General features: G+C 59.9%; 1 protein-coding gene and 1 long non-coding RNA gene across 2 annotated transcripts in view; one reads left to right on the top strand and one right to left on the bottom strand.

Moving 5' to 3' along the window:
* The window catches only part of RARA (retinoic acid receptor alpha), a 34,738-nt gene extending 28,477 nt beyond the window's left edge, over positions 1–6,261 (bottom strand). The window contains exon 1 of the mRNA XM_010991790.3: positions 6,051–6,261. The gene's annotated coding sequence lies outside the window, so the exon portion shown is untranslated. The remainder of the gene's footprint in view (positions 1–6,050) is intronic.
* LOC135323268 (uncharacterized) lies at positions 4,822–9,902 on the top strand. The gene is made up of 5 exons (XR_010384669.1): positions 4,822–4,968; positions 5,740–5,983; positions 6,739–6,842; positions 7,836–8,000; positions 8,901–9,902. It is a non-coding gene; the product is annotated as an uncharacterized LOC135323268 (long non-coding RNA).
* Positions 9,903–13,213: the final 3,311 nt, after the last annotated feature.

Here is a 13,213-nt window from a genome sequence, read left to right as displayed (position 1 = left end):
TGCACAACCCAAGCCCAGGACAGGCCAGGTTCTGGGAGGATGAAGCTGGGGGGTCTCTGCCAGTCAGGGCAGTATCCCTACTCCTGCAGCCCCAGGGACCACACCCAGAGCCCCTGGGAGAGGTGCTCAGGGCTCTGAAGCCCCGGGGTGGCTGAGGGGCCCACCCAGAACCAGAGCTGAAGCCTCCCACCCAGGTTTCTCTCGGAGCAGAGAGTAGGTGAAAGGGCAGGGGGCAGCCCAGGCCTCCAGGAAAAGGACCGACCCACAGGGAAGGAAGAAAACAGGAAGAGGAAGAGATGAGGCCGCTGAGGCCACAGCCAGACCACAGGAGCGTGTGGACCACACAAAGGCAGCCCTGTCCGGGGTTGGGGACCGAAGGGGCACAGACAAAAGGGGACCCCCCCCAGCTTGGAAACCACCGTCCTGACAATCAGCCTGGCACGGGGCTTTCCCCACCCCCACCTTGGCAGCTGCCCCCTCACCACTGTCTCCCCTCTGCAGTGGGCAGGAAGCACAACTCTCACAGTGGGGGGGGGGCGCACACAGAACAGCAGGTAGGGGAGTGTGCGTGTGTGTGTGCGCGCGTTGAGTTTGTGCCTGGAGGTGTGTGTGCAAGGCTACAGCATTCCACCCCTCCAACCTTGAGACTGAAGCCCAGGGCAGACAGACTGTCAGCAGGACACAGTACTACTAAACCCCTCCCAGCATCCCTCCCTGGGGACCTAGGCTGCAGGGAAGCCGGAACGGCCCCCTCCTGCCTCAGGATATCCTTTTGGCTCTGACCCCAGACCAGGCCTGAGTCAGACTGTGCCCCGCCCCATATTCCCCCATCCATCGGCCCCCCAGGAACTTCCTACTCAGCACCGGCCTACTCAGTTGGGCCTGGAGCTAAAGAGTCTCTTCCCCTCTACATCCCTAGCTGAACAGAGAAGCCCACCAGGGGATGGAGAGGATGGTCACAAAGTCCCAGGGTCTGCCCAGTAATGCACAGGGCCTGCGGGGTCAGGCAGAAGCTGGTGCAGGCCCTGTGGAGGGGAGAGGATGCTCTGCAGACCACCACCTCCAAAACACACACAACCAGGGAGCCTGCGCAGAGCCCCCCCTCACTCCAGCCTGGACCCCTAGAAGCTACAGAAACTACCTGGGGAGGGTAGTTGCCATGAGAACACATGATGGGAGAAGGCTCCAAAGTGAAAGAGGGATAGGGACTGGTCGTTTTTCTGAGGCGGCGGGACCCAGGCTGGAAGGAGCACGGTCTGCACAGTTAGTCAGGCTCACAGGCAGCCACAGCCAAACAGCCAGACGCGGTCACAGTCTCCGCAACACTCAGTCTGAGTGGGTGGCTGTGACTCCTTCCCACAGACAGAAGTCTGGGGGGCCCTGGGGGATCTGGGGCATTGGAGACCACACACACTCAGCCTGAAACAGCCCCTTGGGCAGGTCCCCCAACCCCTCCAACTGTGGGCCTAGGGGGAGGAGCAGCTCCCTCCCCACAAGAATCAGGGTAGTGCCCAAGGCGGCCGTCTCCATGGCAACCAATAACAAACATCCCGGGAACCACAGTGGGACAGGAAGTGACAGCCACGTGACAGGAAGACATTTTTTCAAGGGGGGGGCGTTGAAGATTGTTAGCAGCCCCCTGGAGAATCAGCTGTCCCCTAAGTTTCCCCCACTTGGAACTGGAGGAAAAGGGGCAGCGGGGAGGGTGGCCATCCCCTACCGCAGTGTGCATGGTTGGTCACAGGGCTGATGGGCCCTCCCTCCCCGCCTGCCACTCATGGTTCTCCCCCTTTGGTCCCCCTCCCTTCCACTTCCTGCCGTGACTGGAGATCAGAGAACTCCCCACCGCAGCTTCCCCTTCTCAAGTCTCGATTCCTGGGCTGAAGGTTTCACTGTGGGGCAAAGGACACAAGGAAGGAGGACTGGGGAACTGCAGTAGGACCCAGGGGACAAAGCCTCCAGGGGAGGGGCCGGGAGGGAGCTACTCCAAGGTAGGTGTGTATAAACAGGCACACAGAGTGGGTCACGGTGACATACCACCGGGCGCAGTGACACACAGAGACTGCCTGACCTCAGGCAGCTCTAGGGGGAGGGGCGCAGAGCCACAGGATCCAGCCCTGGCGCGCCCCACTCCAGCTCAGTCCTGAGTCTCCGGGTTCATCTCAGGCGGCTACTGGCCTCCAGGCAGGCGAGGTCCCAACTGTGCCCCGCCCCCACCGTCTCTCTCCTGCCTTTTGCACTGAGGAATCCCCCTCCCTGCTCCAAGGTGCCCGCCCAGACGAGGGCACCTTGGCCAGAGGTGGGGGGAATGGAACCTCCCTCCACCCCCTCCCCTTCTCTGCAGATGTCCCAGACTATATTTAGCCCAAACCGGGCGGCCAGCCAGACCCAGACTCCCCACTGGCCTGGAGCTGAGCTCCCAGTTTTTATGCAATTAAAACATTAACAGAGAACCACCCCCATCTACACACCCCCACGCCCCCCAGCCCTGCCAGAGCAGCGGAGCTCAGAAAACTTGAACAAGGGCAACGCAGCTCTGCAGCTGGTGATGGGGGTGGGAGTCACTGGGCCAGGAGAAATAAACTCATCCCCTTGCCCATCTCCCAGGCCCTGCCCCCACAGGCAGGATAGGGACATCATCTGCGAGATCAGGTTGACACTTGCCGGTGGGAGGGGGGAGCAGGCTTTCCTTGTTCCGGGGCCCGGAAGGGAAAGGCATATCCAGTGGGTGGGGGGTTGCCTGGCTGCAGAAATTCCACCTGTCATTTTGCAGCCCCGCTCCCCGGCCAGCTCCAGTTACAGGGCTGGGGGTTGGCAACAGGTGCCGGCCAGGCTGGCAGCAGCCTAATCCTCCACCCGCTCTCCAGGCTGACAGTGGTGCCTGGAGGTCCTGGTAGGGGCCCTGGAGGGATGCTGGGTAGAAGAAGGAGGCATAGCTGCCTGGTGGGTGGGGGGGCAGCCCAGGCACCTTCTGTGAGACCTGCCCCCTGTCCGTCCCCCCCCCAGACTCTGTGATGTATGTTGGAAGGTCTGGGGAAGGCAGGGAAACCTTAGTTCCATAGCACCTATTTCATTTCCCCACGATGCCAGGCGGGCAGGCTAGAGTGTGGGAGGTCTGTCTGCCGGCCTCTTCCTCCTCCTCCTCTCCAAATTCCAGGAACAGGCAAGGGAGGCTCCAGTTGCGGAGAGAGAGAGAGCAAGCAGGCGGTCCCAGCTGAGGAGGGGGGGCGGGGACTGGAGCGGGAGGCAAGAGCCAGACGGAGCAAGAGACACCCACGCCCGAGCCAGACAGGACAGACACACCAACACTGACACATTCTCACACTCTGAGCCTGGTCCTCACATGCCGCCCACCCTGCAGGGATGCCCAGACTCCCTCAGCCAATCCTGCCAATCCCCAGAACACCGCCTGGACACACACGGAGATCCAGGCCTTCACCCCCACCCCACATCCCCCCACAAACCCTGTGGGCTCCGTACAGCAGCCAGAGGGAGGAGAGGGGAAGAGAGGGGGAGACAGCAGGCGTCAGAGAGGACGACGTGTAGCCAAAGCCTTGGGAACTGGGGTATCAGCTGCCACACTCCTTTCCCAAAACCCAGTAAGTCAAGACAACCCTGGCCATTTTGCCAGGGGCCCTGCCAGCTTCCCACACTCCCCAAATCACTACCATTAGAAAGGGTGTGGGGCGCTGGGAGAGTGGAGATGACCCCATTTACTCATCATGGGGAATAGAATTTCCTTCCCCAGATGCCCATCCATAACTCCTGATCCCAGACAGTGCTCCTCAGTGGACCCCACAGAGTCCCAAGCACACCCACCCATACCGCCTAGTCTAGGGCCTGCCCTGCCCATGCCACCCAGAGGACAGGGAACGGGGCACTGAGGTTTTACTTGGGGGCAGGCCCCACCTTGCCACATAGCTCTGATGACCACGCCACCTAAGACCTTGAATCTGAGCAAGCAGTGGGGGGCTGGGGTGGAGGGGGAGGTCCCAGAGGGCAGAGACAGCTTCCAAGACCAAATGATTTAGAGGAAGAGGAGCTAATTAACTGAGGTCTGGGTCAATGCCCCCCAAACAGACCTGAAGGGCCACTCAGACAATGCCCTTTTCCCCACAACAGACGGGGTGGCAGGAACCACGTCATGGCACATGTGGGTGACTGTGCCCAGCGGGGGAGGCATGGGGGGGATCAGGATGGGGCTGCCCACAGCGAGCTTCCTGCCAGGCTGCCACATGTGTGGGAGTCGGAGGGAGACCAGAGAGGTTTCCCAGAGTGATAGCAGGGGCATTTGGGGTCAACCTGAAGGACCAGGGGATTTAGGGACTATAAGAGGAGATGGCCAGGATGAAGCCATTCCAAACCCAGGGTCTTCTCAGAACTGCCATCTGCCCTGCCCTCACCAGCATGGCAGGAGACTCCCGAGATGACCACCTCACGCACACTCACTCACACCCTCAAAGTCCCTCCAAATTCAAGAGCCTCATCTCCCAAGGGCCTCTGCACATCTGACCCCAGTGACCACTCTGCCTCAGGACCATCATGACCCAGACTCTCAGGCAGAACGGATGTCCTAGCCCCTCCCAGCGCACCAACATCTTTCATAGCCACAAACTCTGACTCCACAACTGCCCCCCTCCTCCCTCCAGCTCCAAATATTCTTTCTCTTGTTCCCTCCCCCAGACTCATCTCCATCCCTCACAGGGGAAACCCCAAGGCTCCAAGCCACCCCCTCCTCCACTGCAACATGGGGCTTCCCCGGCCCAGCCTCCCCATCAAACACCAGGCCCTGGAGGAGAGTTTGGGGCCTGAGCCCACTTCCTAGCAAGACCTGGTGTCCTTACTGAACCACTTCCCCAGAACAACCCTGCTCTACGACCAGGACCAGGCAGCCAGGGAAGGAGACAAGAGACATTCTTAAATTTCCCAACCAGGAAACTGGAGGAGGGTCGGTGATCAGGAGCAGAGGTGAAGGTTGGGGGTAAGCAGCAGGGAGTGGGGGAGTGTTCTCAGGAACAAGGCCCTCTGAGAACATACACACACATACATGTGCACACATCTCACAGGTAGAAAGCAATCTGGTTACAGAAGAGGGAAATGGCACTAGGTGGGGGCCAAGGGTACCCCTCCATGCCAGCACATAGGCATCCTATCCAAGATAGGGTGGATGATGGAGAAGTGTCCCCAAGACTGGGGGGCTTTCCTTGTCTGATTTCCACATGATTCGGCCCCCATCCCCAGCCTAGCACACTGAGGGCCCATCCCTCTTCCGACGGAGTAGCCTGACAATAGGGCAATGCCCAGGAAGAAGAGGCATTGCCAAGCAGATTTTCCAACGTCCCCCTCCCACATACACATCTGGCTAGCAGCTTCCCCGCCTCGTGGGTGGCACCAGGTCCCACACACCCTCAGCAGAGCAAAGACGACCAATCTATTCCTTCCTCCCCTCACCCCTCAAAGCTCCCACAACCCCATGGTAACACCAGACCCAGAGACATCCCTCTCCTGGCTGCACTGGTTCCCGTACCCAATTCTGACGGCTCCCCGCACTCCACGGGGGACACCAGCTGAATGAGCCCCGCCCCCCAGCCTCTGAATGGGGGTGGGCCCCCGGGCTGATTCTCCCCAAACCACAGGGCGGCTCAGATAACAGGAGGGAGAGGAGGAGGCTAGTCCGTTGGGCATCCGATCTCTCCCCAAACAGGTTTGAAAGTCTTTTTGTTTTGCTTGTTTGTGAAGGGAAAAGCGAAAGAGAGGAGGAGTTCCCAGCGGCAGTTCTGCCAGAGCTCGGGCGCGGGAGACACAAGCGGCAGACTGCCCCAGACGCCTCACGGCTGCGCGCGAAGACACCGGCGCAGACAGACGCACAGTCGGGGCTCCCCCATCCTGGGCACAGAGGCGGCGGGTTGGGAAGCCCAGGAAACCCCAGGTTCCCGTCGGAACCCACCCAGCACCCGGTCCCAGCCCGAAGATCCTATCAGGAGTAAGCCAAGGGACCCCGACGCCTCCGGGAGCCCGAGGGTCTCCAAAATCCCGGGGGGAGAGGTTACCTCGCAGGAGGGGACGCAATCCGTCCGGGTCGCCCGCGGGCACGGCGTCTGCACTGACCCTGAGCTTTGGAGCTGCTTCACTTCAGGAGTTGCGGGGTCCAGGGAGAGGAGCGGTCTGGGGGGCCGCGGCTCAGGGGCGCGGGGCGCAGGCAGCGGCCATGGCGAGTCACGTGCGGAGGCTGAAACTTTACCCGGAGCCCCAGACTAGGGGGGCGGAGGGTACCGAGCAGCAGGGAGGCCCTCACCCTCGGGCCCGCCCCCATCCGCCCACCGGCCAATCACCAGCCAGAGGCGGACTCACAAGCTCATGCTCCCCCTCCCTCCCTGATAGACCCAGGGAAAGGGCAAGTCTTAAAGGAGCCGTGCCTAGCTGAAGGCAGGACCGTGGGAAACTGGGAGAATCCCTCCCTCTGCCCCAAAGGAGATTCAGAGCGAGGAGGGGGTGAAGTTCTGCGCAAAGAATGGAGAGGAGGCTCGGTGGAGAAAGGACTGCAGTGTGGGGTATCCCACTCCCCTCCCCCCAACCACACACACCCACACTCACAGGGGCACAGATCACACACACACACACACACCCCTCACACCTAAACCGGGGTTAGAGACGCGGCGACGTAATATGGAAGTGAATACAGTGACCCCAGCACTAGCTGTCAGGCCCCTGACTCGTACAAATATAAACCTCCTCCAGGAACCCGTTGGAACTGAGGGCTGTGTGTGTGACCTTGAACAAGTCGCTTCCTTTTTCTGAATCTTAATCTTCTCACCGGCAAAAAAAAAGAAGTGCAATAGCAGGTACACCGCCGTCGAGTACACCTCTCTCCTCTTCCCCCAAACACTGCTCTAGTTCAAGTGGGTCGGAGGGACTCTGGCCCAGCCCAACCTCTCAGCAACCCCCAGTACTCTTCCCCAAAAAGGGCAGCGGCAGTTAGGATCTTGCAAGAGCCGAGAAGGGGGCGCCCAGGAGCACCCCTGCATGATATGGGACTCTCAGACTCGAGCTTCCTTCTCCTGGCCCAGGCTGGAGGAGCCAGGAAAGCCCGCATTCTTGTTCCAACGGGGCAAGATCTGAACCACTCTCCCTCTACAGAGACCCCAAGCCCCTGCACAGCCACAAACCCCATCCCAGCCTGCTGATCCGTTTGGAAGGACCCTGCCCCCACCTCGAGCAGCCTACTGCGGGGAGAGAAAGAGGAATCACTAGGGAACACCCCTCCCCCCCGTTCTCCGTCAGAGAAGTGGCCACAAGTGCCCCCATAGGACTTCCCACTGGAAGGGGAAGTGCCACCCTCCCAGGCCTCCACCCCAGTGAGGAGAAGCTCAGCCTGACCCGGCTGGCGGAGATCTCAGACCCGCCGGCCCGACGGCCCCCGCTTTATAGGCGAGGAACCCAAGGCTAGGAGTGGACACTGGGTTCAGTCCACGATCGCACGTTGCAGGGAAGGCTCTAGAATTGAGGTTTCTGATTGTTTCTCTCCAGGTTTAGGTCCCCAGCCTTGGTGAGGTAGGACAAGCCCGGCCCCGCGGGACGCTCTGCCCTGAGGTCCGGCGCAGGAGAAGGGCGCCGGGGCAGCGCTTCCCTAGGCCTCTTCCCGCCTGCGGGTCTGGGCAGTCTCCCACTCCCGTCTGGATTTCCGTTCGCCGGTGCAAACCGCCCGCCCAGCCCCTCCCGCCCCGTCCCGTCCAGATCCATCCGCAAACATGCGCTCAGCGGGCAGGAATGCGCCAATGGCTCCCAGATGTGGACGCCAACGCTTAACCCCTTCCCCCCCAACCCCTCCACCAAAGGCCTTCCAGCTCGAGTTGAGCCAGCAGCAGGGGGCGCCGCCTGGACCAGCCTCAGAGGGAACTCAGTGCCAGCCACCCCCAGCCCGCACAGGCTCCTCCTGGCCTAGATTCGATCAATCTTCCTTCCAGCAGAGGCTAGAGGGGAAGAAGCATGGACACAAAAATGTAAGTGTGCATAAACACAGGTATACTGCCTCCCACGAAAGGTGGCCTTAACACTCACCTGCCAGCTCATGGGGGTCAGGTACACTCCTGCACATGGAGATTCAGGTGTGCAGATGCACACCTGGCACCCATATATGCACATTCAGAGCACACGTGTGTACACCCCATGTGTATACCCAGGGTACACATGTATACATATCCATGAGCACACAGAACAAGCACATACAGGACAGGCATTCATGGCCCACACAAGGTCATGAAGCAGAAGACGGGGCACACTCCTGAACAGAGGTAGCAGTAGGCCCCGTTGCAGACGAGGGAAGAAATTCATGCACCCACAACCGTGCTCCCCACAGGGGGTCAGACACTCCAGCACAGAAGACTGGCACCCATGTGTACAAGGACACAGCCTGCACACCTTTAAGCACTCCCTCTCTGCCCAGCTGAACTCCATCCTCATGCCCCCCACCCTCCAGGGACCCTCATGCCAGAGGGGAGAAGAGCGCAGGAGGCAGCAGGAGACTGGGAGAGGGAGAAAAGCCCCAGCTCCAGATGCTCCTCACTCCTTAGAAAAGATACCCCTTCTTGGGGCCTACACTTTCCCTCCTGCAGACAGGAGTGGGCCTGGGGGAGGAGCTAGCGGCTGGTTTCCCAAAATTCGGATCCCTCTCCAAACTAGAGGAAATATGAGAGAGCCCTGATAGGTGCAGGGCCCGTGACAGCCCCTGGCAGACAAAGGAGATACAAAATAGCTGTGAGACACCCCAGGAGGGCCCACACTTCCAGCAAAACAAGGCCTCCCTCTCACAGCCCGCGCGGGGAACTCCTCAAGAATAGCTTCCAGGGTCACTGGGACAGAGGATGAGAAACACTGCCCCCCATCAAACCATCTGGTTGCAGGTGGGGTGGAGACGTCTGCTGGGACCTGAACCCACCTCCGCTGAAGCCTCTTCCTCTCCCCAGCCGCCCAGCTCATCCCGAAAGGAGCTCCGCCCATAAGCCCCCTCATGGCCCCACCCATCTGATTCTCACAGTCCTTGAAGGGTAATGGAGGCAGGGCTTCTGCTGGCATACAGATGACAAAACTGAGGCTCAGAAAAGGGAATTGCCTTGCTCAAGGTCACACAGCTTATCAGTGGCAGAGCTAAGATTCCAAACCACCATCCCCTCCACACTCCCCCACCATTTACTCTACCAGATACATTTCCACCCAGTACCCTGCGACCTCTTTCTTTACACCCTCAACAGAGCATAGGGAAGAAACATCAGCCTTGCATGGCTCTGCAGATTTGCGGGTGGGGCCAGGACATGCCAGAGAGAGATCAGAGAAGATGCTAGGGGCTACACACGTAGCCCCCAACCCCACCCCAAGCACGGTGCCCACCTGCCCAGCAGGCACGGCCAGTGACTCAGCTGCATCCGGGGGAGATGCCAGGGCAGTGACTCACCTACCGAGAAGAGCTGAGACTGGCACCTTGCCAGCCCCAGGACAGAAGTGACTTAGTCACCGAGACTGTGATACCCAGCAGGCACAGCCCAGGGATTGGGGACAGGGGCAGGCAGTGCCCTCCATGATTATATGCACCCCTGGTGAAGAATAGGCATCCTGGGGCAAGCCATGGCTGTACCTGCTGCCCCTGCCCACTCACTCGTGCCCAACCCCACCACGCCAGGCCCTGCTCCAGGGTAGACAAGCTTTGTGAGACCCCTGGGCTGCCCTGTCCCTCTGCAGCCTGTCCCTTGCCCATCACTCACCACCTACTCTCCCATCATCAGCCCCGCCTCCTCCTGCCACCCAAGTTGTACCCAGGCTGTGAGTCTCCTTTAACATGTCTTGGCAGCACCTCCTGCCCCCACAGCCCCTCTCACCCCCTCCACGCACACATGCACTCATACACACTTCTGCCAGCCCTGCTTCTGCCAACAGCCGCTGAAGTTGTTGGGCAGGAGGGGAATCGGGAGGGTGGGGTGCTGGGATTGAATTACCAGGGGCTTATGGGGAAGGGCTGTCACCCAATCCCTTCCCCAGCTAGTCCTCCTCCCTGGGCACAGCCTCCCTCACCCACCTGCTCCCCTCCCACCTCTGGCTGGCAGCAGACTGCCCTTTAAGCCCCTCCACCTCCACTCCACCCAAGCTAGAAAATAAATGTTCAAGGGTATTTGTCATGCTAAGACCAGCCCAGTATATGAGAGAGAGAGAAAGCATGAGAGGGAAGACAGAGACAGACAGAAAGAATAATTCCTGTGCTCAGTGTCCAGACTGCAACCACTAGCTGTGTATATCTCTGCGTCTGTTGAGCCAGAAGGGGACTGAGTAACTCCCCAAGTCCTAGGAGAGTTGATGGGGCCCAAGGGAAGCCGACAGGCTGAACAACCTCAATCCATTTGCACTATTGATTTCTCATACTCTGCAGCAGGCCTGATGGGGGGAGTGGATGATAAATCAGCCCCCTAGAGACGCAGAAACTGAGCGGAGGGGGGAGGGGCCCCTGCGCCACAGTTTGTGGCCCAGTGAGACCGGCTTCGTGGGGAGGAGGTGGAATCAGAGACGCTGAGTGGCAGGGGGCAGGGTGGGGAGTGGGTGTTGGATGAAAGCCCGTCTGGGACACCTCCTTCCAGCTGGATCTGAAGCTGATTCCAAGAGGGTGGGGGACAGACACTACACAGGCTACACAAGCAGGGCCCTGAACAACTCCAGGGGGCGCCATTCACACCGTGGTCTATGGAATGGCACCCCTGCAGCTGTGCAACCTGTGACCCTGGGGATGAGGCTGAGGCAGGAGACTGAGTTTCGGAGGGACCACATTTCTCCACTAAACTTTCCCAGCCTCAACCTCAACCAGCTGTCCTGTCTCCAGGCCTGGCTCACTTCTGACTGTGATTAGAGGCCAATGGTAATCTTCCTGCCATCAGCCCTACCCCCTTTCCTTTGCTGGCAGGATTGGCAAACAACCACTATGACCCAGGCATGGCAAGATGGGGGCTCACAATGGGCTCTGGAGAGTCTGGAAACCTGCATCCTAGACCTTGGTCTGTCCCTAACTCATCCTGGGACTGTGGGCACATCCCTGGCCCTCTCTGGGTCTCTAAAATGAAGTTAGATCAGATGCCCCTTCCCTAAGGTGTCTCCAAGCCCCCGGCTCGCCAGCCTGTGGGACTATTGGAAACTGCCCAGCACCTTGATTCACACCAGTGGCCACAGGCCACCTAAACAAACCCCAGCCCTGACCTCCTTCCAGCCTGGACACAGACTCTCTCCACATGGTGGAGACTTATAAACAAACCAGTCTGGGGTTTACCGGAGACCCTGAGCAAACAAGCCAAGAGGGAAACAGACCAGGCGCCTGGCCTAGGTCCTTGCTGCAGGAGGGGAGGGAGCACAACCAGGTGTGGGGAGGGACCGTGACAAGAGAAAAACGGTGCAAGGGGCCTGGGTTGGGGTTCCATTGCACACAAGGCTGGCTGAGCATCCTAGGGCAAGTCCCATCCCTTGTTTCCCCCTCTGTAAGAGGGAGGGATGGTCTAGGTGCCTCTAAAGCGTCTTCTTGTTCTGAGTCTAGTTGGACAGAGAGAGCCAGGGGTCCCCTGGACGCCTCCATCCAGCCCAGCCCATCTACCTGGGTCCCGGCCTCTCCGAAAGGTCCTACCCCTGCCCACCACGCCTCCTTGCTCTCACTGATGCCCCTCTGGCCCTCCCTCACTCCTCCGCCTGCCTGCTTACCCTCACCTTGGCCAGCCCCTCTGCCTGCCCCGTGCTTTTCTGCACGTCCCTCCTGCCAGGGGACAGACCAACTAAAAATAGTCCCTGCAGCCTTTCTCGCCCACAGCTGCCCAAAGAGCAGGAAATGAGGGGGGCAGGGAGGCCCAAGTCCTGCTCTCCCCTACAAACTCCCAGCTCCAAACCATGTCCAGCACTCCAGCCTGGGGCTGAGTGCCAACTTGGCCATCTCGGGGGCATCACACACCCCTTCCCTAGGGGGAGGCCTGCCCATAAGTGCCTACAATCAGAGAGCTGTCCTTGCCCTGCGGGAGGAGGAGAGAGAGGAGGCAGGCGGTCTAGAGGGAAACCTTCCCAATTTCTGACAAATCAGTGCCAACCACATTGTGGGCACCGAGAGGGCAGGGCCTGGCTCCACTGACTGGTCTTTTGAGGGCAGAGGGAATTGGCGTGGGGAAGTTTGTGCTGGTTTTCTTCATCCCAGGCCCAGCTGGAAGGAAGACAAAAGTGCCCCAGCCTCAATTATGCTAATCCCCTGCTCCCCAAAATGTATGGGTGCAGACATTGGGGTTTCGACAGCCACCCCCAGATTCCATGGGAAAAAAAAAAAGCTAAAAAGGAGAGAAGACCTTGGCTCCCACATGTAAAGATGGAGGCCTACAGGCAAGAACCAGCCATGCCTGCCAGGCTGGGCATATGCTGCCCCCAAGCTGAGTCAGAGGCTGGGAGGGAGGAGCCAGGGTACTGTGGTGCCATGGGCAACTGCACCCCCACCCCATCCCACCTTGGATTCTTGACACCTCCCAGCCCTGGGAGAAGGCCCTCCCCGCGCACAGGAGGAAGGAAACCAGCTCAGCCACTCTCTGGAGGCCTGCAGGGCAGCCCTGCACCAGGAGGCAGGCGGGAAACCCAGGAGTCCTGGCGCCCAGCCCAGAGGGTGAGCGAGAGAAATACCTTGGAGGGGAGGAAACAGCCCGGAGTGAAGCAGACACACAGGGCCCCCCAGCAGCTCCCAGATGTGACCCTTAAGGAGGAACTGGCCAGAGGGGCTGGATAGGGAAAGTGAACACTTTTCTATAACAAGAAGAGAGAAGAAAGTGGAGCTGTGGGGATGGGGAGGGGAGGAGGGGACCAGGCCAGCCTGGCTCTCACCTGCTGTCTTCTCCGCCCGCCCCGGTCAGAATCCGAAACGCTGATGTTAAGGGCACTAAAGTCCAAAGAGGTCCTGGGGTCCTAGGTGTGTTCCCCGCTGCCTTTCTCTCCGGACCCCAGCCTGTTCGTTCCTGAGCTTCCTCTGGCACCCCTTCCCTGGGGCCAAGCCAAGCCGGGAGTCAGCAGGCCCACGGTGGTGCCTGGGAGGCCTGGGCAGTGCCAGGGGCAGCCCTCATACCATCCTCCCACTGGCTTCCCTCCCGCCTGCTCTCAGCCGCCACACATATCTCAGCTGTCAAATCCGATTAGGGCTCCTGCCCAGTGAGCCGGACAAGGAGGCCAC

Source organism: Camelus dromedarius, chromosome 16, assembly GCF_036321535.1.
Source record: "Camelus dromedarius isolate mCamDro1 chromosome 16, mCamDro1.pat, whole genome shotgun sequence".
NCBI lineage: Eukaryota > Metazoa > Chordata > Mammalia > Artiodactyla > Camelidae > Camelus > Camelus dromedarius.
Note: the sequence above shows the minus strand (reverse complement) of the source record. Positions and strands in the feature narration are given on the sequence as shown.